This window comes from Mus pahari, chromosome 2, assembly GCF_900095145.1.
Source record: "Mus pahari chromosome 2, PAHARI_EIJ_v1.1, whole genome shotgun sequence".
Taxonomy (NCBI): Eukaryota; Metazoa; Chordata; class Mammalia; order Rodentia; family Muridae; genus Mus; species Mus pahari.
Genome location: NC_034591.1, coordinates 1,573,013 through 1,600,624, shown reverse-complemented (window position 1 = coordinate 1,600,624; position 27,612 = coordinate 1,573,013). Strand labels below are relative to the sequence as shown.

The 27,612-nt window shown below is 41.7% G+C and overlaps 1 protein-coding gene across 1 annotated transcript in view; it reads left to right on the top strand.

Annotated features, from left to right (window-relative positions):
- The window catches only part of Cdk14 (cyclin dependent kinase 14), a 534,124-nt gene extending 507,571 nt beyond the window's left edge, over positions 1–26,553 (top strand). The window contains exon 16 of the mRNA XM_021190228.2: positions 23,897–26,553. The gene's annotated coding sequence lies outside the window, so the exon portion shown is untranslated. The remainder of the gene's footprint in view (positions 1–23,896) is intronic.
- Positions 26,554–27,612: the final 1,059 nt, after the last annotated feature.

The following is a 27,612-nucleotide window of genomic DNA, read 5'->3' as shown; positions in this document are numbered from 1 at the left end:
AGGAGAGAAAATGAGAAAGTTGAAGTGGGCTTTCAGGAGAGGTTTACCTTGATTCCTGGCTTCGGAGGTTTAAGCCTATGACTGATTGGGTCCACTACGTTGGGCAAAGCAGAAGATCATGGTGAGACTTATGGTAAAGCTGCTCACTGCACGGCATCCAGGAAGCAGAGAGAAAGGGGATGGGGACAAGCTAGCCCCTTCCCGGGCACTGCCTCAGTTATCTGCTTCTTTCAACCAGGACCAACTGCTTAGTGCTACCACCTTCCAGTAACCACCTAGTTAAGAACCTCTCAGCGGATGGGCTGCTGGTGATGGCGAAGCCCTCAGGATCCCTTTGTCTTCCCAGCGTGTATCAGCTAGCTGTCAATCGTTTTACTTGCACCTCATCACAGGGTATTTTATATCCAAACCCTAAGTCACCCCATCTGCAGCTTTGTTCCTTATTTATCAAATTGAGACAATAACAGCGAAAGTTACTATATTGCAGATTTATTAAAAGGATGAAATTAATATATCTAAAATACTTAGAGTGCTGTTAAACACGTACTAAGTGATCAGTAAACTTCAGCTATCATCATTATCTATGGTGTTATTGTTGTGGAACTTCTTGGAGAAGGGACAAGCAGTCAGAATAGATAGTCTCAGCTTGAATGTGTGACATTGCTACCATCATCCCTCTCTCTTGGAACACCTGTGATCTCTAAATTCACAATGCTATGAAGCATGAAGTTAGGATACTTACATGGTGTTGTCTTAGTTAACATTCCTATCTATTTTTTTTTAAAGTCTTCATGTCCCTAAATTAACACCTGTGTGGTTTGTTACTATTTCCAAAAGTGATAACAGGAATTCCCCCATGACCAACAAGGTGTTTAGCCAGATTTTAGTAAATAGGCTATGCAAGCATATAGCAGATGTTAAAACAGCAGGATAGGCCTTCTTGCTGAAATGTTATTATCCTATCCCCTTGGGCCCTTGATTTGCACTTCATGTTTGCTCTCTCTTCTTGCTTGATCCAGCTCACCTGGAGTGAACCGGTACATGGTAGTATCTGAGTCCTTCACAAGACTGTAGAAGCGCTGATGGATGGTGTCAGTGTCTTCCACAAGAAGTCACAGGGGTTGACCTGAGGAGTTGGGGCCCTAGGGAAAATACCAACTACTTTAAATTCTTTTCTAAGTTAGTTGAATTGAAAATTATTATTATGTCCATTTAAGGATTTGATGTAAGTATACAATGAGAGGCTAATTCATTCACCTGTCATTTCTTCATAATGAGAAGATCTACTCTTAGTTGTTTTGAAAGATATAAGAGGCTGGTATTGACTGTAGTTGCCCTATATGTAACATATCTAAATGTTCCTCTTGTCTACTATAATTATCAGGAACACCTCCTCACCTGCCCTCTTTGGTATTACTCTGAATTACTGGGGAGAGAGAAAATGTTTGTGAATTTGTAACTTTGTCTACATAGATTGATTACCATCATAGCCATTGTAGATAAGAAGATGGCCAGGGAACAGATGAGCAGCCAAACGCACAGGATTGTGTGTTACATATAATGCTTACTAGCTGTATGGTTGCATCAGATATTATTTCAATCTTAGTTTAATCATTTAGAAATTATGAGGTGAAGTCACATCAACCTCCAGGGACAGACTTTAAGGATAGATTCCTTAAAATGATAGATATTACACGGTATTTACACAGCAGAATGTTGTGAATAAACTGTGTTTAATAATAGAATTGATGAATAAATTATAGCCACACAGCATCCAATACCTTAACAACCCATTCCTTTATTGATATAAAAGAGATCACAGCCACCTGATATCCAAAACTACAAGGAAGTCTTAATGCTGTGTAGTGAAAATAATAATTATAACAAGTAGATATAACATGCTCCCAAGGCTCTCTGTAAATCCTGAATATATTACATATTAAAACGTTACAGCATCCCTCAGAGAGAGCTATCATTATTAGTCCTATTTACACATAAGTCTGTTAGGACAAAATAACACTAAAGAATGTGTCCAGGTAGCAGGTTGTTAGGCCCATAATTAGATAAGGAAACTGGGGGATTAGTGACCAGATACAAAGTCGGGTAAATGAGAAAGCTCCCATCAAACTCTGATTCCCTGGGAAGTGTAGGTAGACTTGGCTGTGTTGCTGCTGATTAAAAAGGCATGCATTATATAATTGGCATAGTAGCATCTGTCCCAAAATGCAAATGGAGCCATCACACTCAGTGGATAGCCTCTCAGATAGCAGGACTAGCTTCATATAATTCTTCTCATCCTGCATCCAATCACAGACCCCTTCTGCCTCCCTGTTCTATACCGCCTGCCTTTATTGAACACAAACTGTGACGCACTGGAGGAATCCAAGATAAATTTGTAAAACATCATGTCAGGCCCTTTCTAGTCCCAATATCCCCTGGTGATCCTTGGTTGGAGTCTCAAAAATATAGAAGCAGCACAGAAAAGAAGCAGACGGCCAACTTGCCACAGATATGGCGTTGAGTGAAGCAGATATTTTTGTTTAAAAGACAGACAGCTGAGAAACAGTTATTTGATCCCTGCTGCTTGAGGGACAGTAGGGAAAGAAAGGTATTTTTGTAATCGCTCTTCAGCGTTCCCTGTGCAGCTCAGTTCATACCGTCACAACAAAAACCCGAGCTCTAATAATGCACTGCCACCGACCACAGCTACGTTACAAGCATTATGCACAGTTGTAACTAACATTCGGCGTCCTTTTGATGACTTCCAGGCCTGTGACATTTAGATTACTACACATTTCTTCCAACCTCAGACGACTGCAAGAGTCAGCAGCACGCATCTAATAATCAAGCACTCACATAGAGAGTGAGTGTTTGGTGGCGTCTGCCTGTCTTTAATCACATTTACAGTCATGGAGTAGATAAGCACCTTATTAGGAATCCAAAGACAAAGGATTTAGAATAAATTTAACCTTGCCACCAATTTGCTGTGACCTTGAAAATGTTGCTTAACTCTGTGAGTACCCATTTCTTTTTTTTTTTTTTTTTCCTTTATTTTGATAAAAGAGTCACCGTGTACAGCCCAGGCTGGCCTCAAACTCACCAGGTAGGCCAGTCTTCTCTCAGACACCTCTCACAGTCCTTTTCTCAGGTCCGGAAGTCTGGCATCTGGCATGCACCACCATGCCTGCCTCTCAACTCCTTTTCTCTGAAATAAAAATGGTGTTTTATGTTGCTAGGACTCCTGTTACCTCCAGTGTCACCCACCAGTGAGTCCTGCTGACTGACAGTTCCAAGAGTCTAGTGCTCCCAGAGGCTCAGATCCCTCTTTCTGCCTTTAAGCCTTCTATCACTTTTATGAAAGGGAAGTGAGGATGTTTAAATGGTTTGGATATTCTAGATGTGAAATGCGCTTGCTTTGTCAGACATAGGAAATACTCTTTATATCATTAATACTATGAAAGTTTGTCTTTCGCGATTCTATCAAGAATATAAACACGGTTTCTAAATCTTATGTAAGATGTCCCTTTGCTAAATTTTTTATTGGATTTGCAGCAAGCTAGCCTAAAAACAGTTATTTGTGGCTTGGTCAGCAAACATGTACTTTTTGAGTAAGCTAACAGGATATGAGAAAACTCTCTCGGTATTTCTACCCACTTGGATGCCCTTCGTTGTTACCTACAGCGAGCTGTAGAAAACCAACTATCACGAATGGACTGTTTGACAAATGCTGTTTCTCCAGGACTGGCAGCCTTGTGTGTAGAAGGCCTCATGTAGACAGCCTTATGAAATGCATACCTAGATTTCTATATATTTTTCTACAAAAGTCTAACAGATCCCACACAGTCAGATCCAGAGACCGGAAGTATATTTGGGAGTTTGAGCCAGCTGTCCTTACAAGCTCTGTGTGTCTCCTGTGAAAAACCACACGTCATCCCAGGGGACCCGACCTAGTTGAACATAAATGCGCCATTGAGGGGCAACTGACTTCTGAATTAATACAAGTTATAAATAAATTGGACGGCCTTGTGAGGAGGCTGAACTTGAAGTGCCTTTTAATTAATTATTCGGAAAGCGGTGCAGGAGCCTGAATCTACCCATGAGTGCAGAGAGCTATGAAATGAAGCTAGTTTGTAGAAGGCAGTTTTATTATCCACATTTTTCAAGATTAGAAAAAACAATCTATTGAACATATAAAATAGAATGAAAGAAGAGAAAGAAATGAAAAACATCCTAATAAAAAAGAAACGATGATGTCTGCTTATGGGTGACATGATCTCATTCATGGAAACCTAAAGCCCTCATCAAAAATGGTAGAACTGTCCTTATCCCTCTACTGGGAGTCATTCCTGCTTACAGGAAGTGGTCACTTCAGGATCCATATCCCCAACCGCCAGAAGTCTCAGCTAGAGTCACCTCCATAGACCCTTAGGGTCCTCTCTCTCGATCCCAGGTCTCTGGCGAGTCATAGAGCTTACCCCCCACTCACTGCAGATTTCTACTCTGTCTCCTGCTTCCATACCTGATCCCCCTCCCTGTTCTGCTCCCCTCCCCATCCCCAGTCCTATCCAGTTTCTCCCTCCATCACCTCTGATACCTATTTTGTTTCCTCTTCTGAGAAAGATTCAACCATTCTCCCTTGGGCCCTCCTTGTTATTTGGCTTCAAGTCTGTGGACTGTAGCATTAAGATTAGCCTGCACTTTATGACTAATGTCCACTTAAAACTGATTACATATTTATACTTGTCCTTTTGGGTCTGGGTTACCTCACTCAGGATGATATTTTCTAGTTCCTTACATTTGCCTCCAAAATTTATGATATATTTGTTTTTAATAGCTCATTAGTAGTCTATTGTGTAAATGAACCACATTTTTTAAAATCCATTCGTCAGTTGAGGGGCATCTAGATTGTTTCCAGTTTCTGGAGATTATGAATAAGGCTGTTATGAACACAGTTGAGCAAGTGTCCTTGTGGTATGGTGGAACATCTTTTAACTACATGCCCAAAAGTGGTATAGCTGGGACTTAAAGTAGAACTATTCCCAAATTTCTGAGAAAACACCAAATTGATTGTGCTTGTACAAGTTTGCATTCCTACCAACAGTGGAGGAGTGTTCCCCTTGTTCTACATTCTTACTAGCATGTGCTGTACCTGGAAGGGTTTTGGTGTTGTTGTTGTTTTGTTTTTGTTGTTGTTGTTGTTGTTGTTGTTTTATCTTAGCCCTTCTGATGGGTGTTAGGTGGAGTCTTATCCAGTAGTGGGTAGACACAGGTGCAGAGATCCACAGCCAAACATCAGCTGAAGCTCAGGGAGTGGTGCTAAAGAGTACTCGATAGAAGTGAGCAAGCTGGGGTGGTCAAGGACACCACAAAAGGACCTACAAAGACAACTAATCTGGGCCTGTGGGGGCTCACAAAGAGTGAATCTCCAACCAAAGAACATGGAGGGGTTGGACCTAGGTCCCCTACACTTTCGTAGCAGATGTGCAGTTTGGTCTTCCTGTGAGTCTCCTAACAATTTGAGTGGAGGTTGTCTCTGGCTCTGTTGTCTGCTGTTGGATCCCTTTCTCCTACTTGGACTGTCTGGTTAGGCCTCAGTGGGGGAGAATGTACCTAGTCCTGCTGGGACTAGTCATCTCACTGGCCCTTTGCTCAGTTGACTTTTAATAAAAGTGCCAACAACACAATGGGGAAGGATGGTATCTTAAATAAATGATGTCGGGGAAACTGAATGTCCACATGCAAAGAAAAAAACTAGACCCTTATTGCACATCACATCCAAAAATCCACTGAAACTGGGTTATAGTCTGAGATTTAAATATAAGACCCAAAACTGTTCAACTGTTAGAAGATAACATGGCAGCAAGGCTACACAAAGTGTGGGCAGTGTTTTGTGGAGGGTACAACTCTGAAAGAACAGGTAGCAAAACCAAAGGGAGACAAAGGAGACTGTACTAAGTTAAAAAGATTCTTCACGGTACAGGAAATAATATACAAAGAGAAGATGTAGACAACAGAATATGGAAGAAAATATTTGTAAGCCACACAACTGATATGTGCCGGCATCCAAAATATATAAGGAACCCAAGCAATCCAGTAGCAGGAGAGGGGACAATGAAAATATGAAGAGTCAGAACAGACAATTCTCTAAATAAAATATGCAAATGCCCAGTAGACATGAAAAATGCATTTGGCATCACTAATGAGGTGGCAACTGATGCCAGTCAGTGAACCTCACACAGAAGATGAAACAGGATTGTTGGAGATTTCGAGGAAGAAGAACCTTTGTACCCCGTTAATGGAGGATCCTTGTAAAACAGAACCCTGATGTAAACCAGTGGTCCTGCTCCTGAGCATTCATATCTACAAGAACTGCAATTGATATCCCAAAGGGACACCTGCATTGCATGTTCACTGTGACACCCAATGTGTGGGGTCCACCTAAGTGTACATTAGCTCGTATCTGGGTAAGGAATATATAGTTTATTTACACAGTGGAATACCGTTTAGCCATAAAGAGGGTAAGTCCTGTCATTGGGATGACATGGATGAATATGGAAGATGTTAGACTAAGGAAAATGCATCAAACAAGACAAAACTTCTGCATGATTTAACTTACACGAGGAATCTGATAAAACTGACCTTGTGGGATTAGACTAGACCTGCGGTCACCGTAGGGATGATGGGAAGTGGAGAAGGTGGGAATGGGGAATTTCCAAACGACAGGAGGAAAGAAGTTAGTTTTGAGATTTGATGGACAACACTGACTGTTGACAATGATTTGAATATTTCAGTGTCACTAAAAGAGTACATTTCAAATGTCTCACCATAAAAGTAGGTAAATGGATGATGGATTTACTCATACCTCATAGATGATAGATAGATAGATAGATAGATAGATAGATAGATAGATAGATAGATAGATATAGATAGATGATTTTCAGGAAGAATATTGATAAAACAATTTGGATATTAAAAGTTAATGATCTCTTTTCTCTTGTTGAAAATACATTTAAAAACATAAAACCTCACAATGAGATCTTGCACAGATCCTCACTTTTTCTTACGCTGCTAATCTAGCCCAGGAAGAGAATACTGACGCTTGTTGCCCACCAAATACCTTATCTTTGCTTTTTATTCATAAGGTCTGAATATAGGTGACTGTTGCTACAAGTGCATCTCTGCGTCCATCTTGTAATTCATAGAGTATATGCCGAGGTCTTCTGGCCAGTCCTAAGGACACACCTGAGTCAAGTCTAAATTGTTATTATAGGAGAGAGCTGGGAGGTGTCCACTCCTGTGCCTGGTGGCAAGCTCATTAAGGAATCAGGCGCTGGTGAAGAGGCCATGCACAGAGAGAGGGAAAGGGACACCAGGCTTCACTTCACTTGATAATATTACCCAGAAAGTGGAATCTTTTTCAGTTCTTGCTCACTTAAGCTGAATTTTGAAAAGTCACTATAAGGGATGGGACTGAGAATTATAATTAGATCTTCCAGTTTTTTTTTTTTTTTTAACCTTAAGTCCTCCTCTGAAGGTCACTGGACACAAAGGCAATCTGCGTTGATTGAAGGGAAAGCCCCCAAAGGCTCTCTGTGCAGCTCTCTCCATGCCTGTTGCTGCTATCCCAAACCCTCTCTTGTCACCCAATAACAGACAAAATGAAATATAGTCTACGGATTTCTTCTCTGTCTTTTAAAGGTTTCCTTCAAGGTCTTATTTCCAAATGATGACAAATATTTCTAATTTAGAAAAACAAAGATAAGTTGTTTTTTAGAGAGTAGTTGGCTTATTCTCAGTTTACATGATTAGAGAAAGCGCCTGACCCAACTTGGGACTATAATGCAGGCTTATTTTTATAAAATAATGATCCTTACTGAACCTGTAATCCGCACACTTAGGAGGCCAAGGCAGGAGAACTATGAATCTAAGGTAGAATGGACTACGGTGAGATCTTGTCTCAAACGAAACAGACAAGTGTGATTAAGCTGAAAGTTATCTACTGTGGCTACTGTATGTATGGTTATGTCAAAGAAGAAAATTTTTATGAAGTGATCAGAACCGTGCCCAACAGGTAGTATTCATTTTGTTAGTATTAGATACTGTTTTTAATATAAATATAGGTATTTATTACAATCAATGAGTCCTTGCATAAATAATAATAAGGAACTAAAATGTAAAACTGTTTAAATTTTTAATATTTTGCTTTCCTTGTCAGACCTGGTTGCTTTATACTACACACACACACACACACACACACATACACACACACATATATATATATATATATATATATATATATATATGGCACATAAATATTACATACATATATCATATATGCAAATATATGTATATATAAACATATATACCATGTTAAAGATTATATTATACCTTGGGGAATATTAATTTTACCACATTTTAAAAATTGAACAGTAAGTTTTTAACGCAAATGCTTTTATTCATATGTATATCAAATAAGGGGTAATACTAGTTTCATTTCAATTTTTAGTTTGTTAGATATTAAAGTTTATTTCCTGTTTCTATTATCACCTTGCACCGAGTTCCTTTCATGCTTTTAAAATTCCTTTCTCACTTAAGAATTCATTTTCCCCTTGTGGGCAGGAGAAAAGAATGAGATTTCCAGCTTATAAATGTGCACACTGAAGTTCTAAAAACTGGGGCAAAGGCAACATCCGGAATTCTGAATTGGTCCAGGACCACAAGCCACGCATGGCCAGGCGCCTTTCCCCTACTTGGGCCTGGGTGTCGGGTTCTGTGTGCTTCAGCACAGGCCGTTTCTAAGAGCTGAATAAAACCACCAGCCCTACATGTTTTCCACAGCTACTCATTGTGCCCCCGTTCTTCATTCATCTTGTGGAGAGTAAATCCATCCATTTAAAGACAAGGAGAATTCAGCGTTCAGCTGCGGTCTGCTGCACACATGTCCACTTGCCTTGCACTTCCTTTGAACAGAACACAGTAAAATCTATTGTACAGCTCACCGGCCGCGCTATTGCTTTGATAGACACCGAGTGACCTAATATACACACTCCAGTGTACTCTAATCTGTGGTCTCCCAGCTCCCACTCGGCAGGAATTCTGAGATGTTGATGGAACCCCGCGATTTAACAGAGCAGCCAGGCTGCCCTTTCACCTCTCACACTGGTTCTGACAGCTGCCTGCCATGTGTAGAGAAAGCCTTACAGGCTGAAACCCCACCACAGAGGAAAGGCCCCTGGATAAACAGACAAGCAAGAGCATGCTGCTACTTTAGAATTAAATTGTTTTTATAAAACTGAATCTGAGGTAGGGACATTTAATAGCTAAGGATCTGTAAGCCCCCCAAAGTGTGCCAGAGACCTTCCCTAGTTAAAAATAAGGCAAGCCAGGCTTGGAGGAACATTTCAGTCAACCCCAACACTTGAGGGTGCGTGAGCCTGGGCTACAGGGTTAAGACCCCGTCTCTCCAAAATAAAATAAAACAAAAATATAAATAATCAAATTAGACACAATAACACACACAGTAATGCTGGGCTTGTCCATTCAAGTTACCAGTCTTTCTCTTCTGGATTAAACTAGTTTACCAACACTTGGGGATTGCACTCTCAAATAACGGTACAGAGATGTGCAGCATTTCCTGCACTGGATAGGAAACTCCATTTGTGTTTAAGCTGTCAATTTAATCCACACGGCCTTTTTACTCTTATCAGGATACTCTTCAGGTAGAGAAGAATGGAAGCTTTAGGCATGACTATCGTCCTAAATATAAAGTTGGTTAAGGGAAAAAAAAAAAATCCCTCCTCGGCCCAAATAGCATTGTGCTTTATAATTCATTCTTTTCACATACAGTACGGTGTGTTATCATGGCTAATGTTCTCCCGCGGAGCTGCCGTCATCTTTTGTGGAGCTGTCAGGGTATTAAATTGATGCACCTTCCACATTTGGATAGAGGTCATTATCCTGTCGCTGGGCTGCATCGCCTCTGCTGAGCAGGTTAACTGCTTGAGGTCTTTCATCTAGATAAATGTTTCGCCAGCACTTTTGCTGTGTGATGACATGAACCATCCTCGGAGGTCGGACAGAGATGCTGTGATAACTTGCTCCCTGTGTGTTCACAGAGCCAGAAAGGGCTGGAGCCCAAACTTCATAATAGGCCTAAAAATAAGGGCAAATGCGCTCGCTCACTTTAGCAAATTTTTCTAGATTTGGGTCTCGGTCTCTCTCTCTCTCTCTCTCTCTCTCTCTCTCTCTCTCTCTCTCTCTTTTCTTTCTCTGGTGCTGGGGGTGGCGGGGTCGTATGGACCCCAGGCTGCGNATGCGCTCGCTCACTTTAGCAAATTTTTCTAGATCTCTCTCTCTCTCTCTCTCTCTCTCTCTCTCTCTCTCTCTCTCTCTCTCTCTCTCTCTCTTCCTTCTCTGGTGCTGGGGGTGGCGGGGTCGTATGGACCCCAGGCTGCGTTCACACTACTTATCTAGTTCAGGCGTGCACTGAAACCCTACCCCCTCCATCACGGGACCAGGGTTACTTCATACCTTGCTTAGAAAGAAAGCGTTCGCTCTCGGTGTTAATTTCAGTATTGCGAAGGGTCTAACCAAGCTTACCAGAATCTACCTTTCAGAAAGCACTGTGTTTGTCTCTTCAGCAGTCCTTAATGTGATATGGTAGATGCGAAGGCTCTGTAATATTTGCATCTCGAGGAGCAATTTAAAGTTAAAGGCCACAGTGTTAATCACTTTAACACTGCTTTTTTTTTTTTTAAAAATAAAGAAATTCAACTAAGTCCTTTCCCCTCTGTGACAGTGGATTGACAATTTTTAAAAATAATTTCGTTCACTTATGCTGGATTACTTCTGAAATACCAAATAAAGAGGTAATAATTTTAAGTAATCTAATTTAGCCAAGTAAGTATTTATGAAAATAATTCAAAAGTATTTTGAATGCTCAATTTTTAGCCCAATTTTTAGGTATTCTTCTATTCTAATTGAAGCAGACACCATCTCTATGCTAATGAGTGAATAAACTATTATCTCTTTTAATATTTAAACAAACACCAAACCACACAAGGAATTAAATCTCATGAGTGGCCTAATTTTAACCTTTGACTTCCATGCTTCTGTTTAGCATGTTTGTTTTGTTTGTTTGTTTTTTGGCTAATAACCACTTATTAGTGAGTCCATACCATGCATGTCCTTTTGGGTCTGAGTTACCTCACTCAGGATGATATTTTCTAGTTCCATCCATTTGCCTACAAAACTCAGGATGTCCTCATTCTTAATAGCTGAGTAGGGAAAAGGACTGAAGCCCTGAGGGCCAGCAGAAAGAATGTAAACAGGAAATCTCAGGAAATAGGAGGTTGGGGTACCCCCCCCAGAATGCATCAGATATCTGGGAGGTGAGAGACTCTCAGGACTCAAAGGGAGGGACCATAGATGAAAAGTAGAGAGAGGGAACTTATAGAGCCCACCATCTCACAGTCACATCTCTGACCCATAATTGTTTCTGTCTGAAAAAACCACAGGGATGGGAATGGAGAGGAGCCTGAGGAAAAGAAGGTCTAGGGACAGGCCCAAAGTGGGATCCAGCTCAAGGGGGGGTCCCAAGGCCTGACACTATTACTGAGGCTATGGAGCACTCACAAAAAGGGACCTATCATGACTGCCCCCCGAAAGACCCAACAATCAGCTGAAAGAGTCAGATGCAGATATTTGCACCCAACCAATGGATAGAAGCAACTGACCCCTGTTGTTGAATTAGGGAAGGCTGAAAGAAACTGAGGAGAAGGGCGATCCTGCAGGAGGACCAGCAGTCTCAATTAATCTTGTCCCCTGAGATCTCTCAAGCACTGAACTACCAAACAGACAGCATACACCAGCTGATATGAGGCTCCCCAACACACATACAGTAGAGGACTTCTGGGTCTGTGTTCACTTAGAGATGATGCATCTAGCCCAGGGAGTTTAGAGCTCTGGTGGGATAGGGGGTGGGGCATCCATGTGGAGACAGGGTGGGGTGGGGAGGAGGTGTGAGATGTGGAGCAGTTGGAGAGTTGATGGGGGAGGGGGCCAGGAATGGAATGTGGAGTGTAAAAATGAATTAAACTTTTATTTTAAAAAAGTGACAGAGTGTGGGATAAAAAAGAGAAGTTGAGGGTAATGTCTGGAAGGCAACCTGGCAGGCCTTGATGCCTACTTAATGTCGGGTCAAGAGGACAGAGAGTCAGAGGTCATGGGTGACGCTGAGCTTTCTAGGTTGTACAATGTGTGGATGATATCGTAATTTGGAGCTATGATGGGGCACAGAAGTTTCACCAGGTAAGGAAGGCCCAGTGTCTTATTCATGTTTGTTCTTCAGAAACCAACAGAGAGTATGTGAATGGATGAGACTTGCATTACGTTTGATCTCCAAAGTGTAGCACCCAATACGATGCACTCTCTAAGCAGCACTGATGTTTTGTTATCGTAGAATTTTGTGGATTATACACAGGTGACCTTCATTCATAACTAACAATTGGAAATCTAGTCAACTGTTTCATATGTGTGTGTTTCTCTCTCTCTCTCTCTCTCTCTCTCTCTCTCTCTCTCTCTCTCTCTCTGTGTGTGTGTGTGTGTGTGTGTGTGTGTGTGTGTGTGTGTNTGTGTGTGTGTGTGTGTGTGTGTGTGTGTGTGTGTGTGTGTGTGTATGAATGAAGAGATCTGGTACTATACAAAACCCTATGCATTCTCTGGGTATTTTACAATGTATACCTACAGATAAGGAGGGTTATTATGTTAGAATACAATTGTGTATATTGATAGTACTAGTTGAAACAATATATGATACAAATTTTCAACAGGTAGAGAATAATTTACTCATTAATTTACCTTTTTAAAATGGTGCTGAACATCACACCTGGGCTTCACACATACCAAGCAAGCACTTTCCCGCCGAGCTTTACTGCTGGGCTTATCCCTAGCCTAGCCTGCCTATATCTTTTCATAGTTGGTTTGGATATAGTGGGCAGAAACATCTTGGTCTTATAAAACATGGATCTGAATGTTCCACTGTTGAAGGTGATGATGGCCGGAGACTTGTTATATATGGCCTTTATTGTGTTAAAACACGTTCCTTCTATTCTGAAATTGTTAAAGAGTTGTTATCATGAATGGGTGTTGAACACTGTTAAATTCTTAAATGATTTTGGGTGTGATTTATTTATTCATATTTTTATGTGTATGGGTGTTTTGCCTGCATGTTGGTCTGTGCACCATGTGCTTGCCGTATCCATGCAGAGCAGAGGAGGCAGTGTGTCCTTTAAGAACTGGAGTTACAGTTATTAGCAACTATGTGGGTGTTGGGACTTGAACCGAGGTCCTCAGGAAGTATTGTAAGTGTTCCTAACCACTGAGAAATCCCTCCAACCTCGTGTTAAATTGTTTTTCTTCCTTTCTTAAAATAATGATATGTTTTCTTTACATATTGCTAATGTGGCATATTTTTGGACCTGGTCTTGCTGTATTGCCCAAGCTACCTCAAACCAGCTATCCTTCTGCCTTAAATATGCAAATGTGGCATTATAGGCTTGCTTCACCATACCAGTCTATTCATGTGTGCCTCTCTCTCTCTCTCTCTCTCTCTCTCTCTCTCTCTCTCTCTCTCTCTCTCACACACACACACACACACACACACACACACACACATTATGTAGCCTTGGCTGGCTTGAAACGCAATATGTAGACCAGATTGGCATCAAACTGATCAAGCTATTTGTATTATTTTAAAATAGAGCATTGGACCCATTTTTAAAAGGTATATAAAATCTTTGTTTTATAGTGCAAACATTTTCAATAAAACAGAACTTTAAAGTCTTTATTATTTACAAGTATGATTTTAAAAACCCTAACATTAATTCTACTTTGACAAAATATGTGAAAATACTTAAATAGAAGTCTAACAGATTAACAAATCCATATATAAAATAATAAGCAGAGAGAGAGAGAGAGAGAGAGAGAAAGGGAGGAGAGAACAATTAAATGATCAGACTCTAACCCTAGGAGTGCTGAACAGATGTGAGAAATGTTTACCTCTTGTATCATTTTATCATTTGATTTTATTGCTGTAGCTAGATAAGAAGACAAAATTGTTTTTTATTTTTCTCTTAAGTATCAAACATGCATATCCAAAGGCTGACCAGTGACCACCCAAGATCCAGGACTTCTGTAACTGTGTAACTGCCTGCAAACCAAAGGACCTGCTCAATCTCAAGTGGTAGCACATATTCGAGACCGCTCACAAAAGTATAAATCCTCCAGTTCCTTGCTGCACTGTTTGCTGTCCTTACTGCTGGTCTGAGTGTGAAAGAAGCTAGGGCAAGGGGCCAGTGTTCTTATTTGAATTTAGAATTAAACAGTTGATAAACCAGCGACAGCCCACACCAGCCACAGACGTGCAGATTTCACCTCCTGAATTCTCTCCCATGTACTCAAAAACTAAAAGCTTTTGTGCATGGTGATAAATAAATAAGACTTCTTTTAATGAATCCAGACTTACCTGAGGACAACTGTAGGGTTAATACAACAAAGATTTCTCTTTACCTGGTGTGTGTGTGTGTGTGTGTGTGTGTGTGTGTGTGTGTGTGTGTGTGTTAAAAGAAGTACTAAGGCACGACCTTTTGCTGACTCTGAGATCTGTGATTTGGTTGGTCGAGCTAGTCAGCTTTCCCTGCAGATCTCCTAAAGGCCTACTAAGCTGGGATTATAAATAAGCAAGCCACGATGCTTGCCTAGATTTATTTATTTTTTTATATATGGGTGCTGGAAATCCAAACTCCAGCATTCATGCTTGCATGGCCAGCCCCATCACTGAGCCATCTTTCCAGCCTCCACAGCTTTTTTTTTTTTTTTTTTTTTTTTTTTTTTTTTGAGATTTCTTCTTTCTTCCTAGAGCTGACAGTCTATGTACTCGTTTCTTCCCTCTGGCTGGCACCCATTCTCCCCGTGCTACTCAGTTGATCTACAACAAATGCAAGCCAACTGTGCTCATTTTGAACCATTTTACTGTGTATTTTTATACACAGTTGGCTTTTTATTTTTGGTTATGGGTATGTGCTTGTGAATGTAGGTGTCCATGGGGGCCATGGAGATCTTAGGAATCCCAAGAACTAGAGTGTGTAATGTTTGCTGTCACTTCAACAGTTGCCCGATTATCTGTCAGATGTCTCAGTACCTCTGCTTTTGTACCTAAGTCATTCTTAACTTTGCATAAAATGGGCACAGAACACAGAAGTAGTGAGGAATTGCAGGCATTCAAGAAAACACATAAAAAGACATTAATTTTACCATTAATGGTAAGACTATAGAAAATGGGAAAAATTCTAATATGTTTAGAATTTCCCTAGGTGCACAATTTCAGGCATCTACTGAAAGCCTTGCAAATCACCCCTCTTGGGAGAATAGGATTCCTATGTGGTGAAATACATTAATTCTTGAAGTCAGGTCTATGAAACAAGATATATTCAGAAAATCTATCCATCCCTGGCCCTCCCTGCCCTGTGCATTTTTCTTAGATCTTGTGATATGCCTTCCATTAAGTAATACGTCCATGCTGTACCTTCCAATAAGCCATGAATTGTATTAATTTTACATAGGAAGGGAGGAACAAGGAAGGGGGTTGGAATTCTTCCTAATAGGAATAAGTAAATCTATCTCTGGCTATGGCTTGTTCTCTTAGATCAGTGCTGGTGTGCTTCTGTTTGGGGCACAAGAGCATCTACCAACAGCCATGCCATTTTTAAGGAGAATTTGAAAAATACAAAAAACAAAAAACAAAAAAAAAAAACAAACAAACAAAAAACAAATGAAGACTATCTATGCAAATCACTTTTATCTTTAAAGAAAGGATCCAAATATAAGATTCATATTGGAAAACCTAATTTAGCATGGAGGGTCTCACCAAAGACAAAGATTTGGGAATGGATGGATGCATTTTGAGAGGAGAGAGAGAGAGAGAGAGAGAGAGAGAGAGAGAGAGAGAGAGAGAGAGAGAGAGAGAGAGAGAGAGAGAGAGCTCTTCAGAGTCTACCAGTTAACAGGCACCAAGTGAAAATATAACTCTTAAGACTCATGCCACAAGCCCTTAATGCCTAGTCGACTTCTAAAAGATTGCATCTAGTTACAAGACACACAATTCAAAGCTTAGGAAGAAAGAGTAATTAAGAAAACTTTTTTTCTATTGCAAGAAGAAACCAGATTGTTTCCATTAATTTTATGAGTGATTTTTATTTTTGTTGGCTAAGAACTAGGCCCGGGTTGGGGTGGCGCCCAGTGGGAGGGAGGTCTGACCGAAACAGCACACTGTCTGTCTATGTCACAGACATGCCTTGCATTCATGCCGCTGGAGCCACACGGCACTCCCGACCTTCCCTTCCTCTTCCCTGTCCCACTGGGCTCTCAGGGCCCTGATACTCTCCATTCGAGCATTTCAGATCAGCATCCAGCACCACCCCCCCCCCCATCAGCCTTCAGACCCTGCTCTGCTCTGCATTCTGCTGTCTCACTCCTCCATTCTTGTAAGAGTCTCTCCAAACTGTTTCTCCAAAATTCTGCCTGTTTGTCAGATCTCTTTTGCCCTTCTGTGTCCTGATGGGTGGCACATGAGTCTTCCAAAGCACCCTTGACGTAGTGTCGTCCCTTCCCAGATGTGTGAACGTAACCCCTCGTTCTGTGTGGCATTCATACCTTTCTCAATCTGCATGTGTCCTAATTGCATTTGCCCCACAAAATCCCACTTTCTGTGCTCAGAACAAATTCCATCATTACATGAAATTCTATTCAGAGTGAAGTTCAACCAGTGTGTGGGTACTAGATTTTTGTAATCCTTTCTATTGCTGGTGAGAAGAAACACAAGAAAATCAGATTTTGTGACAGATATACACAGTGAAGTAGCATTCTATTCTCCTACCACAGAGTGAGAGTCAGCTGCCATCATGCAAGGAGAGAACCATGGAATCTGGAGCAAGAAATCTTGAGCTTGAGTTTCAGCTTTGTCACTTATGAGAAGGTCAAAGTTCACTGTGTATATTGTCCACTTGTTTCGTTGGATTATATCACTAGCTGGTTTAAAGAGTATGGAAAAATGCAATTTTTTTTCTGTAGGAATTTGTCATCCAAATTAGACATGATGGGTACTGAGTCATTCAGACAGGCCAGACTTTTCTATGGCTTAATACAAGCAATGCCTATTTCCTGTTCATAATACACGTCCAGACAAGTTATTGGACAGCACTGCTCATTGCTTCCTAGGCAACGCAGCCACAAAGTGTTGCCATTGGGAGTGAGATTTGCCAATGTGGATGCAGCCACCTAATTCTGCCTCGTGGGTGGTAAGCACACTTTATTAGATGGCCCTGTCAATGTGTGTTGTTGCCATTTCCAAAAGATCTGGGGAAGGCATTCCAGAAGCCAGAAGCCGGAAATCTGAACATTGTTGAATGCTGGTAGTGACTGACAAGCCAGTGCATGGCCTCCAGGGGCATCAAGGAAATTAAAAGAAATGAACAAACAAATTGGCAGAAGAGCTGGAGTTAGGTGGGCTAGACTGTCTGATGGGGAAACCACAGCACTCAGAAACTCAGTGTTTCTCAGACAGGTGAATAGGGAGACAAGATTTTTCCATACAGCTGAACAAGGAGGTGGGTTATTACAAACTGATAAACAAAGAGGTTGCCATATACGGGTGCAGAAGGAAGCAGGTTTAGCTAACCTCAGTGTGGAATGCAGTCTTCAGCAGTGAATATCTTCGGGGAAAAGCTATGATGGACATAGCGTGCCACAGTATCAGTGTTCACACTCAGAGCCTCACGGAAGGCTTCGCCATCCGTCTAAGCTTCGCCCACTCCACTCACTCGGTCTATGTGACTCTCGTGGGACTGAGACACTGGGGTTCCTGACATGGCTGTGCCCGTGTCAAGCAGTGCACATCCATTCAGACCTTGAGCCACCCCCCTACAACTGACAGAACTGATGATGTTATGTTGTTCTGGAGATGAGTAGGGAGTCCTCCTTTGTAATTTCCCTGGATCTCATAGAAATCAGGAAAGGCAGGTCTGGAGGCCCAACAGTGGACTCATGTTCAGGAGTGGGAAGAGGGGCAGAGGGCATCCGGGTGAAATGAGCTATGTCTCAGGTGTCACTAACATCAGCCACTCACCTTTAGGCCAGAAGAGGGAAGCAAACTGCAGCCTAAGGGACTGCCTCTTACCTGTGGACAGGTAGGTAGGTGTCTTACCTGTGGACAGGTAGGCGTCTCACACATAAGCAGCCTAGAAGGCTCGTTGGCCTTCTTCTACTCAGTTCCCGGTGTTAATTCTTGTAGCTAGTAACTGGTGTCACCATCATCACTGAGGTAGATGTTGCTCTGACCCTGTATGGCACCTGATGCTTCTCCATCATCACCCACTCCTAAGGATATGGAAGCCATGGCTGTCAGGCTACACGTGCCACTGAGAAAACCAGAGTCAAGTTATCTGTCCGTTCTCCTCCATCCCTGCACGAGACTTCCAAAGGACACTACAGTTTCCTTAAATTAAAAACAACAACAACAACAACAACAACAACAACAACAACAACAACAAAACCCTAAGCCTCCTTGATCATTTAAAAGAAAGACATGAAAGATGTGGAAAGTTTAGATTTATTGTGCAAAATCTTGTTCCCACCCCCCCCCCAAACCTCCTTAACTTTGGCTTAATTGTAGAAAGGGTTTAATGTCTGAAAATTTGAAGAGGTCTCTATCTGCATTTTTAGAATCTTCATTTTCTCAAAATTTCACGAAGTGATGTTCAGATCATGAGCATGCAGAAATGCCTGTCAGTGTTTCAAAGGAAAAAAGGAAGGATGAGGCCTCCAGAAAGAAAAATGAGCCATGGATTTGCTGCATCTCGGCTGGGGGAAGGCTGCATAGAAACTTCCCTATGCTGTGATTCTGAAACTCTTAGTCTAGCATTCAAGAGAAGGGATGATATAAATTTTTTAAGAAACTCTGTGGATCAGGGAACTGAAGCAAGTCTGTGCAAATTATCTTGGACACCCAAGCCAGAAAGCAGAGCAGCAGGAGGAGTGAGGTAGGGGAGCATTTAGGTGTGGTTGCCGTGGCAACCATATGCTGACGGAAATGGTTGAGAATTCCTGCTTCACACCTGACTGCACGCTGTCCCCCATCTTACCTGGCTCCTGAGGGTCTGAGGTCCTTGGAGTCTTGATGCTACCAAGTCACATTACAGAGAGATGCCAGGAAACAAAAATTAGCTGTCTCCTAACAAGGGAGGCACAAATGATGCTTGCACCTGAGAGGAATAGCGTTAAAATGTAGATCCGTTTTGCCTGGGAAGTGAAGGTGAGGAGGCTTCCTGGTCATGTGCTGATCATGCCACAGCTCTGGCATGACAAACCCGGAGGGGAACCACAAGAATCAGCCGAGATGGGTGGGAACAGAAGTGAACCTCTGAAGGCCACGTAATGATGGAAACAGAGCCGGTCCGGAGGAGGGATAGAAACAGTGCTCAGCTTGTATCCCTACCCCAACAGGTTGCCGTGACGTGAGACCTGGAAACACGGGAAGTTCCCCCCCATAACTCAGACTAGTTATGTCTGCAGTCTTCTCTGTGAGGAAGGTGGATGGCCAAATTCTGAGCAACTGAATAAAAACAAAAAAAAGGGGAGGGGGGAATAAAATGTAGCCTGCTAAGGAAAGGGATTAATGAGATTTAGTAAGAATGACTGGTATAGAACTAATTTTCACTTATCTTTCATCACTGACCCTGATGTTAATAAAAAAGAAAAGGAAGGGACAGTGAAGGGTTCTTGGGAAAAGATGCTTTCCACTTACCTCCTAAACACTTTGGGATGGTCTGAACATAGACTCACACAGCCTGTGTAGTTTATATATATGTATGTATATGTGCATATTTAATATGTATAATTACATATATAATATATATGATATGTATATAATATATGTAATATGTATAATTACATATGTGTGTAATGTGTATAATTACATATATAATATGTGTAATATGTATATTACACATGTGTGTGTGTGTGTGTGTGTGTGTAATGATAAATGGAGGTGTCCCTCGACTGCGTCCTTTGCTCCTCCATGTCCTGATCATAGGTGGCATTTCCCTGTCACTGCATTGTAGGCTCACGTCTAGCAGGATGAAGGCTGCTTCATGCTTTAGCACACTGCCATCTTGATCGAGATCCTTGTTCTCCAGTCTGTGGATCTAGTTGGCAGAAGGCAGAAGGTCCATGCACCAACTGGAAATTGTATGAAATACTCTGCACGTCGCTAACCATGCTGCTTTCTGGAGAGACGTGTCCTGTGTTCATCTGGTTCTTCCATTTGTCTCTCACTGAGAAAGTGAAGGGCTGTTGAGTGAGGCTCAGAGTCCTGCCCTCACTACTAGCAGGTATATTGATTAGTTTATCGCCCACTGGCATTTTGGTGAGAATAGAAAGAGGGGTGATATTCAAGAATCCAGTTTCACAGTTCGGGTAGCTATTCATTCAATTTGGAAGCAAACTATAACTAGGGGTTAAGACTCTATAGGCTTGGATATGAATAGCATATGCTTTATGGTTAATAGATTATTATGACACAGGTAGATCCTTAGTGTAACAACCCTCCAGAGAGTGCCCACGGTTGTCTCTTTTGTCAGGGTCAGAAGTATTTGTGCAGGGTCAGAAGGTTCTTCTAATATAAAGGCATGCTTTCTGTCATAACTGAAGCAATCTCAATTTCTTTGACTCAGAGAACACCCCCCCCCCCGTCCATAGTAATGCCTAATCTCACTTCAAAAACCATCTCTACGAAAGGTCTAGGGAAAAGCCACCATTTTCTCCTTCACGTTTTACCCAACATACACCAGAGTCTAAAAACCAACCTTACTAGAATTGTTCTTGCTAACAAAGTACCGATCAAGACTAATTTAGCTTTATTATATTAGTCCAAACATATATGTTTTATATCCTGTATGGGCAAAGTTACTCAAAAAATTGATTATGAGAATTGTATTGACTGTCCTGCTGAATGTGGGAGGTGAGTAATTCAAAAATAAAAGTGTATTTCTGAGCTGGTATTTCAGGCCCATACTCATTTCTGTGACAGTTCATGCAGGGCACGTGACTCCAGTATTTGCCAAAAGAATGAAACCAAACTGGCTCACTGGAGCTCATTGGGTGCACCCTCCTTTCAATCGATAGACTTTATACAATATGCTGTCTGTTTAATCATTATTTCTAAAGGGAACTGGGGTGATTTCCCCCTATGGTAACATGAAACAACCAAGCAAGTAGATTCTTTTTCTTTAATTCCAAATGACACCCGGTATAGAACAGCCAGAGCTTTTGAAAAGGACTTAACAGGAAGTCAGGAGACGCGATAGGTGCTTAGGGTGCAGTTTTAATGCCAGCAGACTGGAAAACAAACAGCACAGCCCAGACAAGATGTGGCTTTGTTCTTTAGCATCTGTGTGAAGAGGAAATAAGATCTCTCTGGGATATGCTCCCCACTCACAGGTGTAAAAGAGAAAATGTCACATTCCTGCCCTGCTGCATTGTGTGGGGTGCTGGTGCGGGGCAAGGCAAAGGGGCACCACATCGCCTCCCGTCATAGAAGCTCCATCCATTGAATGAGCTTGGTGCTTTTGTTTCAGTCTACCGCAGTGGACGGTACAAAAGCATGAAGTAGCCCTTAATCCCGCGAGCTTGGAGCGCACTGGCTCCTCTCACTGTGTTCTCCAGCTCTGTTGCTAGTGGAACTGAGACACTGACCCCAGGCCTGCAACCGCTGTTCTTTGCTCTGGCACTAAACCCACTGAGTTGTTGGCATGTCAATTGTTTTACACCAGGAGGAAACCAACTGTGTTAATGTGAATGTCTTAGTCGTCAGACATCACAGGCTCCACATTTTTAATGAGCTGCATCTTCTCGTGCAAGCCGCGCCACCACAGTGAACCTAGATGAGTGACAGAGTGATGATGTTCGCTAATTTAGTACAGTTGCTCTTTCCAGGGTTTGGTGGCATTTCAGAACGCCAAGTGCTGCAATTAGAAAGTCTGTCTGAGGTTGTGTGTTAATCAAAGACAGCCACCCGATCATGTCTGAATTAGAAAGGATAGCAGAGCAATAAAGATTGTGTTGTTCTTACATTTCTTCCTTTTGACTTTATAGAAAGACAGGAGTGAACAAGCTATTTACGAGGCACCTACTACATCTTCTCGGGGCATGAAATTCTCCAAATTGTCCCCCAGGGCTATGTTTTTAAAATTATGGTCCTTAGGAGGGAGCTTAATTTCCATGTCTTCATTCATCCCTCATGCTGAATATTCCTCATGGGTAAAATAAAACATTTCAGCATTTAATGTTACAAAACCCGGTACTTAGCAATTGCAGTAGTCCCTGGAAGAAGTGGCTGAACGCAACCGATGTTATGGAATCTTAAAGAGGACATGGGTTGCCTATTATGCTTGTGGCAGGACCTCAAGAATTCAGAACTGTGAGGTGCACATGCCTTTCCCTGGGTTGGGACATGAGACTCTCCTGCTCAAAGCACTGTTTCACTACACATAACATAAAGTCTCAACTCCTTTAAGAGCTTCTACTCTGCCACCCTGGTCATCCTTTCAGCTCTCTTGCCTCTGTGTGCATCCACAAGCTGACATGTGAACATCCTCCTCCAACATCAGCCACTTGCAGCTTCTAGGTCATTGGCTGGGCAAAGTGAGCCCTTTCCCCTTGTCTAGATGTTGCATTTGGAGTTACCTTTCTTTCTTTCGTTTTTGTTGTTGTTGTTGTTGTTGTTGGGTTTTTTTTTAGACTTATTTAATGCATAAGAGTACACTGTAGCTATAAAGATGGTTGTGAGCCTTCATGTGATTGTTGGGAATTCAGTTTTTAGGCTTGCTCCAGTTGGCCCCGCTCAGTCCGGCCCAAGGATTTATTTATAATTGTACATAAGTACACTGTAGTTGTCTTCAGATACACCAGAAGAAGACATCAGATCTCTTGTGAACCACAATGTGGTTGCTGGGATTTGAACTCAGGACCTTTGGAAGAGGGGTCAGAGCTCTGAGCCATCTCGCCAGCCCCCGCCTTGCTGTTTTGTATGTGTATGTGTGGTATTCCTGTGTGTGTATACATGTTCACGTGTGTACACATGTGTGGGTGCACAGATGTATGCACACGCAGATTGTTTTCATTAGTTGTTCTCCACTTTAACTGAGGCAGGGCCTCACACTGAACCCAGAGCTTGCCAGTTTCAGGGGCTCACTGGGGTCTCAAATCCAGACCTAGTTCTTACACAGCAAGCCCTTTATCTTTTGTGCCATCTCTGCATCCTCTGGAATTGCCTTCTGACTCAAAAATTTTCTCCATTGTGTCAGCAGTTCTGGAATAATGCTCACACATCCCATTTTGACTAGGGGATGGTTGTCCTGGTGAAACTCTAGAGCTCTTAAAGTACTATATAGCTCGGATACATGTCTAGTGGTCTTCAAAAAGCAACCCGGTCCTGACTGGCCCTTTTTGACTGTGTCCTGTGACTTGAAATACTCCAATTGTTAATGTCCACGGAGGCTGCCTAACAACTACCTTGCAACATTTCTAGAAATGTGGGCTTCTACTCTCTCATGTTAAGTGTGTGTATGTGGTTCAAATCACCACTGGGGCCTTGCCTTATTAGCAAGTCCTAGCATTATCCTGCCCTTTACATTGTAAAGCTAGACTGCTCTTCAAAGTAGGTGCCCGGAGAGGACTGTGGTGGTTCCTGTCTGTAGTCCCAGCATTTGCAATGGCAAGGCAGGAAGGATACATAAATAGAGATATGACAAAAAAAAGGTTTTTTGTTTTTTTTTTTTTTCAGGAAAAAGAGATGCTTAGTGTTTCCTGAGGGAATTGGGGTGGAAGACGGATGGGGTCTCTCCCTATCCCCTGCTCAGCAGACTCCTCTCCAATGCAGGAACTGTGCTAACTCGTGTTTCTCGTCAGTTCACGGTGGCGGCCTACCTACCGTCTGCAGCGCGCACTGCACAGGCACTCCAGTTAATGGGTCTGTGGAAAGTCCATCTGTGGAACTGTGCTGAGGAACAGGCTAATAGCATGACTTCAGCAGCCTGGCACAGAATGTGACTGACTCATTAAAACCTCAGTCAAAAAGAGATGGCTCCAACAACAGAGTCAAGGTTGGGTCTCTTCTAAGGAGAGCAGTGGAGACTCCCAGTTCCGTCTGGAATGGAGGAACAGCTGGACTCCCAGTTCTGTCTGGAATGGGTTCCAGTCTTTATCCCTGAGCTTGTTGCCCTTTCTGCTCTTTCCCGTTTGTGGCTCCAGTCTTTAGCTGGAGACACCTGTATGCTTCTCATTTTGGTGTAACAAAGTGCCTGCCTTGCCATCTCCCTTCTTCTAATAACCTTGGAGGCCACCACATAGTGACTCTGTTGCTCCTGCCAGGGTTCCCAGCTCATTCTCTGCGGCAGTTTAAAAGCGAAACCTCACTTCCATCCCTCACGTTCCTGTAAAGGTGTGGGTCCTGCTGTCAGTATTTAAACCTGTGATAGGCTTCCTGCAGGCAATATTTCACAAGGCATGGAGCAGGTGAATTAAAGGAATTAGGACTTAAAAAATTAAATTATGGAGCCTTCTTCTTTCACAGGACATGGTCCTATTTTCAGATGTTTTTATTAGAATAAATGGAAAAACACTTTGGATGGGAGAAAATGCCACATGAGTACAAAATGCTAGTGTTTGCTTCTCACAGTAGTGTATGTGTGTTCTGAAATTACATATTTTACAGTTTATCGTGACTATCATAACACTATAGCAACTAATGGCATAATAACATAAAGATGCTCAGACACTTAAACATAGCAACCTGTGACTTCATGGGAAGTACAGGCACACTGGAGAACTTTGCTGTTCTTGGCTGAAGCTTCCACATGCCAGTATTCAGTGATCAGTCTGATGAAGGAAGAGCTCATCACTGCCATTGTCAAGTAGTTTCATGGTGCAGTGTGGGGAGCTTAGCTGCCTTTCCAACAGCCACATCTCAGAGCAAGGGACCAGCCTTCATCCCTGCTGACATTTTCTAGTTAGGAAAAAAAAAAGACTGCTATAAAGCATTTTGTGACAGTGTTCGAGGGTGTTCTTTTAATAGGTAGTGTAATGTGCTATTCCTGTTCCTAACTGTTAAAGAAAATTCTACAGTAAAACTTTAGGGACTATAATCAGTTTACCATTGTAAATTCATATAACATGACAATGCTCACTCACAGCAGGTGCAAAAGAGTAACACAGTTTGATGCCTGAAGTAAAGGCTGGGTGCCAAATTTGGCAAGGGGAAAGCGCCAGAGGGTTCAGGGAGAGTGGTACAGCCAACAGTTCATCCCAAGACAGAGCCTGTAGCCACAGCACACAGAAAGGGATCAAGTCGGGTAAAAGAGCCTTGTGTAAGGTGCCATGCGCATCTTTGGCTAGAATGCAACTGTATTTATGTATTCTGCAAGTGGTTGCTGTTACTTTATACTTCAAGAATAGAGAATTAGAAATTTCCCATGAGCCTGCTACACTGACATCATTAATCTACCAAATGATTATATGTTATCTATGTATGCTATAAAAATTAATTTTAGCTTTGCAAGTTTTACTAAGTATAAGTTCATCAAGTAGATGCAAAATTGAAGGTGATCATAAACACTAAATTCAAAACCTTAAGCATCTAACAGTTTGGACCATAGTACTGCATTATTACTTTAAAAAAAAAAAAAAAAGCATGGGTTTACCCAAAATGGAGTCATACCTTCTCTCAAATATTTTAATTAAAATGCAATGTGAACCTCTGTGCTTGTCTGACTGCTAAATACTATAAGCAGTCTTGCGGGATTTGTGTGTGTGCCCATGGTAAGTTGTGAAAAGTGCTCACACTGCTGAATTCCATGACATTGCACTTAATTTATTTAAATATATCTTAATGAGCCTGTGATGTATAAGGAGGGTTAAGGCATCAGAATCCCGTTTAATTATCTTACATTCACTTGGGTACCAGTCACTTGTAAAGGTATGCTAAGCAAATTAAAAAAAGCTTCAAATGATAAGAAATCCTTGGCAGGAGTGAGCCAGCTTGGTGAAGACTGTCCTATTAGCTTTGTTGTTGAAATAGTTGCAGTGAAATAATTTAGACCTCATGGGACTTTTAAAATATTTGATATACATGTAATTATAACTTAATGTATTGGTATAATATTTAATTTTCTGTAAATTTGTATGTATAATGCATGATTGTGTCTTGGCTCTAAGAAGACTGCATTGAATCTCCCTAGGCCCTCCTGGCACTCCCTAAGGTGGGCACCAGTCTGGAAGCTGTCAGTCTTTTGTCTATCTGTGTCTAAACTATGACCAGTGTTTGGCATTTGCATAAACTCAATTTAATAAACAGTCGCATCCTTTTCAGTCAATACTGGTCCTGCATCGTATAATGCCTGGCCTTTCATCAAGACTTCAATAAATGTTTGTTGTTGCTAATGACGAGTATTAAAATGATATGTTAAACCCATCTCCTCAGTTGAGAAACGCTTTGTTTCTGAGATGTCAGACTTACAGCCTTGCCTGGAGTTTTTCTAATTAAAATCACCATATTGGCACCAAAGCTTAAAATGCGCAGAGCTGCCGCAATTAGTGAATTGTGCGTCCATATGGGTGTCACCAAACATCTTTCAACGTAAAGGGTCGGGGCTATTGTGAACGATGGGCCTTCTGGTAAGCTTAAAACAAAGCTTCACTTTCTCTGTACTCGTTTTAATTAATAGTATCTCGCTGGCCTCAAAGATGTGTTCTCTTCTGGAGGGAGGAAACGTGATGATTATCATAAACCAGAAATAAGTTGCAGAACCAGGCTTAACTAAGTCTCTCCATGTATCTGTTTTACACGCTCTCTCCCACCCTTTACCGAGTCAGTGCAGGGCTAGAGACACAGGAAAACACTCATTTCAGATTTTTTTTTTTAAAAGAAAACCTGTATTTCTAGATAAATCACAATATTCACTCAGTCAAAACGATAGAACTATTCAAAGAATCAACCAAACCAAGACCTGGTTCTTTGAGAAAATCAACAAGATAGATAAACCCTTAGCCAGACTAACTAGAGGGCACAGGGACAGTATCATAATTAACAAAATCAGAAATGAAAAGGAGACATAACAACGGATCCTGAGGAAATCCAAAACATCATCAGATCCTACTACAAAAGGCTACACTCAACAAAACTGGAAAACCTGGATGAAATGGACAACTTCCTAGACAGATACCAGGTACCAAAGTTAAATCAGGATCACTTAAACAATCTTAAGTCCCATTTCCCCTAACGAAATAGAAGCTGTCATTAATAGTCTCCCAACCCAAAAAAGCCCAGGACCAGATGGGTTTAGTGCAGAATTCTATCACACCTTCAAAGAAGACCTAATTCCAACTCTCCTCAAACTATTCCACAAAATAGAAACAGAAGATACTCTACCCAATTCATTCTATGAAGCCACAATTACTCTGATACCTAAACCACACAAAGATCCAACAAAGAAAGAGAACTTC